General features: G+C 47.8%; 1 long non-coding RNA gene across 1 annotated transcript; it reads left to right on the plus strand.

The window, feature by feature from the left end:
• Positions 1–1,156: 1,156 nt before the first annotated feature.
• Positions 1,157–5,367, plus strand: LOC140850492 (uncharacterized). Its single transcript, XR_012133405.1, has 3 exons — positions 1,157–1,660; positions 2,569–2,695; positions 3,919–5,367. It is a non-coding gene; the product is annotated as an uncharacterized lncRNA (long non-coding RNA).
• The last annotated feature ends 444 nt before the right edge of the window (positions 5,368–5,811 follow it).

A 5,811-nucleotide genomic window follows, 5' to 3' on the forward strand; every position in this document is an offset into this window, starting at 1 on the left:
TTCCCAGTGAGCTGTGGGAGAGGATGTCTCCTAGGGCTTCTGTGCAAGTCCTGCTCTTCAGAAGAAATGTGCAGAAACACATGCTTTTCCTGCCCTGCTCTGCTGAATGTTGTCATATCTCCTGGAGGTGCCAGAAGTTCATCAGTCTTGTTACACAAAGGCAGCCAAACCAACATGATGGTCCGCACAGAGCAGAGCAGGAAGATGGGGAAAACCCAGATCAGCCGATCTAGAGCCGCTGACTCTGTACTTATTATGCCAGGTCATAAATCTTCCCTCCTGTTTAAGCCAACAGAGTCAGGGTTTTCTGTTACTCATATCAAATCCTCCCTAATATGTTCAAAAGAGGATATGATAATGACCATTTTAGACTAAAATGAGCATATGTCACGGACTTTATTTAACTAGTTAATGAATGAGGGAACCAATAAGATGTTACAATAGTTCAAAGAAAAATTCCAAGAGGCAAACACAGATGGTAAATAAAGAATGCTAAGAAAGAACTTGTAGATAGACCCAAACTTGCTTTTTACCTTGGGAAGAGAAGGAAGGAAATCAATTGTCCTACTGGATAGAATTAATTGCCACATCTATGGACAAGAGTCATTTGCATTGTAGTGTTAGATGCAATTTAAAGAGTTGTAAAAGCATAAATAAAGTGAAAGGTATAAACCCCACAGGTTGGGAGAATCCAGGATAAGACAATGCCTAGTTTTCCCTTGAAGATACCCAGTAACCATTTTGGTCTATTTAAAAGTTTTTCTCCTAAGAGTTATACCTGTCCAACCTAAAAGACATATTACACTTGTTCTCCAGCCCTTTGCCTTAGTCTGAAAGCAATGATGACTTTGGTTACTTACCAGGCCGTTCCATGTTTTATCTTTTTATGGCTCATGGTGTCCAAGAAAGTGGGACTACCTCTTTTAAGCGCTGTTGCACTCCAGGACCTGAGTTTTATAAGCAAGGGCTGTAAATCACTCCTGATGAACAGTCAGCCCTTGTTTCTTGGGGGGCAAGATGTTTTGGATTAAAGAAGGGTATCTGCTTGGCTACCGTGTTCTGCCTTGGATGCCTTTTTTAGTGATAGACTAATCATTTCCATTTCTAGTACTTTCAAGTAAATACCCATGTCAGTGATTTCCAGATTCTTGCTTGATATGATACTGAATCATAGATTTAGTTTTGCAAAAACTTGCAACCTTATGTCCATACTGCCTCTAATGAAAGTCGTGAATTACATATGTCTTTAAAGTGGCTTAAAATTGAACTTAGCATTTCTGTAGACATTCTAAGTGGTAAGTAGAGGCCCCCTTCCACAGCCCCCAAGTGCAGGGAGGACTGAATAACCCGGCTGAAGCTCCCAGATTGAAGTCATTGTCCTGGCCTCTGACTCCCTTGCGCAGACCCAGCAGTTTGTCTCCTCCCCTGCAAGACAGCTGTTATTCTAACCCAGTCAGGTTTCAGTTCAGCAAAGATTTAGGGAGCACCTGCTATGAGATAAGCCAAGTCCCAGGTGGTTACTCACCGTGGTGACTGACAGAAGCATGGTTCCCACCCTTGTGAAACTTACATTTTGCTGTAAAAAACATTACAAAAGCAGTTATGATTCAGTATGATTTGGTGTTTGAAGAACAGAGATTTCCCTTGGAGCACAGAGAAGGTGTGTTAAGGGCTTGGTGGGAGCTTTGGGGAGTGAAGAGGCTGCAGCCAAGAGAGGCTGTGGAAAGGGGCGTGGGTGTGGGGCCGGGGCTTTGCCTGGACAGACACAGTGGGATTGGAAAGAAGGGAAGGAGCAGGGGTAGAATTTGTAGGATTTTTATAGCCCTTTTCTTAGAAATCTATAATTTGCCTTTAGTAAAGGTGCTAACCATCATGTATCTGTTGGTCTGTAAAGGATTGTATGGGCATGAAGGAACCTGCGGACATGCTAAATTCTTAACTTGGGCTTCGTGTGTAAATTAGTCTGGGTTTTCAAATCTGTATTAGGCCTAGTTTTCCAGAGAAACAGAACCAATAGGATAAGAAGTGCTGTGGGAAAAAAAGGGGGGAGGGGGCCAAAAGGAAAGAAAAAAGCCAATGAAACAACGGTGCAATTGCTGTGATTGGTATGTTCCCACCTAAGTGTAAATTGTAAAAATGTAGGTGTGTTTATGTAAAAGAAAAAATGTGAAAAAAGAAAAACAGGTTTCAAAGGATACTGGGAGCACTCATCATCCTGTGAATAATTTACATCATTGCTCAGACAAATGGGCAATGGGATGAAAAAGACTAGAAATGGCTAACAGGCTGTCTGGATGGTGGGAGTGGAAGAGGGCAGTGTAAGCGTTCCTCTGTCTCCTCGTTTGCACCTGGGGCTTCTCTAACAAATTCCATTCCAATGATGGACTGCATGTTTGTGACCCATATTTATAAATTGAGGCCCTAACTCCCTAAGTGATATATATTAGGAGCTGGGGCCTGTGGGAGGTGGTTAGATTTGGATAAGGTCATGAGGGTGGGACCCTCATGATGGGATCAGGTCCCCTATAAGAAGAGGAAGGGACCACAGTGCCCTCTCTCTTATCCCAGGTAAGGACTTAGCACGAAGGCAGCAATCTACAAGCAAGGAAGAGACCTCGCCAGAGCCTGACCATCCTGGCTTGGACATCCCTGAATGTCCTGACCACCTGACCTTGGACATCCAGCCTCCATAACTGTGAGAAATAAATGTTTGTTTTTTAAGTCCCAAGTTTGTTACAGCAGCCCAAGCAGACTAAGCCAAACCCCATTTGAGTAGAGGTGCAACATGCAAATTACTCGCTGGGCGAGTAGCATACGGACTTAAATTCACACTAGAGTGTAAGTGACCACTACCGATGTGTGAACTGACTTGGGTGGGGGAGTGGAAGGAGAACAGTCGAAAAGACTTAGAAAATAATCTATCACTCAGTGGGTTGAGGACTAAGAGGATGGGTTATACAGAAGCTCTGCTGGCCCTGCTAAGGGAGGCAGCTGTAGAATAAGGAAAAAAAGCACATATTTGGGTTCAAGTTTCAACTGCAGCACTTATTGCCTGAGGAGCCTCGGCAGGTGACTTGACCTCCTGGAGGTAAGTTTCCTATCTCCTGGCTCTTTCAGCCTTGGACAGGATGACCTATTCACGCCCAGCACAGCGTAGGCGGGGGTCGTGCAGGCAGTTCTTGTTTTCCTCCTGTCCAGGCTGCCCAGAGAGTGGACTGCAGGCTCCCTGCTTCCCTTGGCAGACAAGCCCACAGTCAGAGCAGGTGTTTACCGGCGGATCTTACCCTTTGCTGGCCTCACTTTCCTCAGCCCACAGGAACCTGTCGGGGGCCATCAGGCTGTTTCTTCCTCAGTCACCCCAAATATCTGCAAGAGAATGATCAGAGCTGAGTATAGGAGTGTGTGTGAGTGAAGGGGGGAGAGAGAGAGAGGGTGCTTGCAGAGCCCTCACCACAGTGCTTGGCACACGGCAGGTACCCAGTGGGTGTTAAGTGGTGATCATAACGATGACAGTGCAAGGGCCCCTGAGTGGCGGGTGCATTTTTACTCACCCCTTTCTCTGACCACCTGTCTGGAGAGGTGTCCCGCAGGCTTCCTCTGCAGGCAGGCCTGGTCCTCAACCCCTGCAGAGCTTCAAGACCCTGTGCAAGCAGCCCACTTGGTCCCAGCGCCTGGCCCCCTGCAGTCTCTCTGCCCTGGTCAGCAAGTCATCTCACTGTCCGCCTGCCAGGCCTTGGTCCTCCTGGCTTTGTGCACCATTCCCCTGCTCTGGAATGGCCATCCGCCCCCTGCCACCGCCCCTCCAGTCCCGCCACCTTCCAGCCGGGCTTCCTCACCTGCACCGACCTCACCCTGCCCCCATGCCCGGGACCCCAGGCCCTCTGCACTCAGCTCTGTCCTGCCCTCCATGTGTTACAGGAGATGCTGAGCATCACAAAGTCATGCCCCAGGTGAAGATGGCCGCAGGCCTGCCACAGGGAGGCAGGGAATCAAGTCTGCCTTCTGAATGGGTTTCCTGCCAGGGACCTGAGAAAGATGGCTCCTTGTCTTTATAATAAAGGACCAACAATCTGCTGTCAGAATGGCCCAGTGCAGTGTGCCTGTGACTGGAGATGATGGTGGTGGCTGATGCAACATGAACACCTGGTTTCACCTGATTTCAAGGAAGAAGGGAGGGATGGAGATGGTGGCCCAGCAGCCATCCTGCCCTTTGCCATGGTTCTGTGAGCCTCTCCTGGGCTGGAACTATGATTGCACACTCTGGCTTGTTTGCTGTTTTCAATATTTAGTGCCTAATGAAATGACAAATTGCATTGCATGCAGCTGTCTTGTCAGTGAAGAAGCAAAGTAATTAAGTGTTAAAATCCTATTGCTCCAATCCCCCAGGCTGTGCTTGCCTCATGTAAACTGAATGACTATAAAAGATTGCAGCGCTGGCTCGGAAATGGCCTGTCACATCCTGTAGGAAGGGAACTCCGCCGTCAGCAAGACCTTCTGGATTTCTAGTGTCAAAAATGACAAATAGGCCACGCTTTCCTCCTTAACAATAACAATTTGTCACCTGCTGGTGGCAGAGGAACAGGCTGGGGCCGCTCATTTGCCTAATCCACTGAGGATGCCTCCATCAGGGTGAGCTCTGCGCTCCTGAGAATATGCTCAGAGCACCAGGAGGCTCAGTTTGGTAACCGGCAAAGCCAGGGTGTGGCTCCCCGAGGTCTCCTGCACACCCTGGCCACACCTGCTGTGTGATGAGCCTGGACCTGACCTTCCCACTCCGGGACCCCACACCCCACAAACCTCCCTTCCTGCTCACCCCTTTCCTCATTTCTGGTGACCAAGCGCCCATTCCTGGCCTGTTATGGTTTTGTGTGTATGTGGTAAAATATACCTAACATCATATTTATCAATATAACTATTTATAAGTGCATGACTTGATGGCATTAAATACATTCACATTGTTGCACAACCATCATGATCTATACTGAAAACATTTTATCATTCTAATACAAACTGTGCCCATTAAACAATGACTCTCCTCCCCGCTTCTCCCAGCGCCCTGCACCCTCCAGTCTACATTCTGTCTCTGAATTTGCCTTCTCTAAGTACCTCAGGTAAGTGCAATCATACAGTATTTTTCTTCTGTGTCTGCTTATTTCACTTAACCATGTTTCGAAGGCCAGTAGCATGCGCAAAGTTCCACGGCTTTTTCAGCTGTGTGAGGTCCCATTGTGCTCTGCACAGACCACTAGGCTGGGGTTGGGAGGGGCCCGGACAGCGCTGCCCAGTGGCATTGGCCGCCTCTCAGACCTGGTCCCTGTAGGGACCTGGGGAGCAGCCGCCCTCCTGGGTCTGAAGGCCAGGCTTCTATGCCGCCACTTCCCCGAAGACGTGGTGGACTTCTTTGTTCCTTCCTCTTTGACTCTGGTTTCATGAGCCACATGGAGCTTCGAAGGAATTATTCATGGGGGCACCCCCCAATAATTCTTGGGAGTCCCCAGCCTTCAGAACTGTGAGAAATAAATTTCTGTTGTTTATAAGTCATTTAGTCTGTGGTGTTCTGTTATAGCAGTACTAACAGGCTAAGACAGTAGGTAATAGGTAACCCAGCGCTGGCGCTGGTATTCCTTCGGTCTTCTGCTTTGCTGTGTGTCACTTCCAAATCTCAAGCCAACCTCATAGTCTAAAAGAGCTGTTGGAGCTCCAGCCATTATGTCCACAGTTAAAGCAGCAGAAAGGAGAAAGGGAAGAAGGGTTCTCTCAACTGTTTAAGAAGCACTCTAGAAAGTCCAACACAACACTTCTGCTTATATC

The sequence above is a fragment of the Manis javanica genome, chromosome 1 (genome assembly GCF_040802235.1).
Source record: "Manis javanica isolate MJ-LG chromosome 1, MJ_LKY, whole genome shotgun sequence".
NCBI lineage: Eukaryota > Metazoa > Chordata > Mammalia > Pholidota > Manidae > Manis > Manis javanica.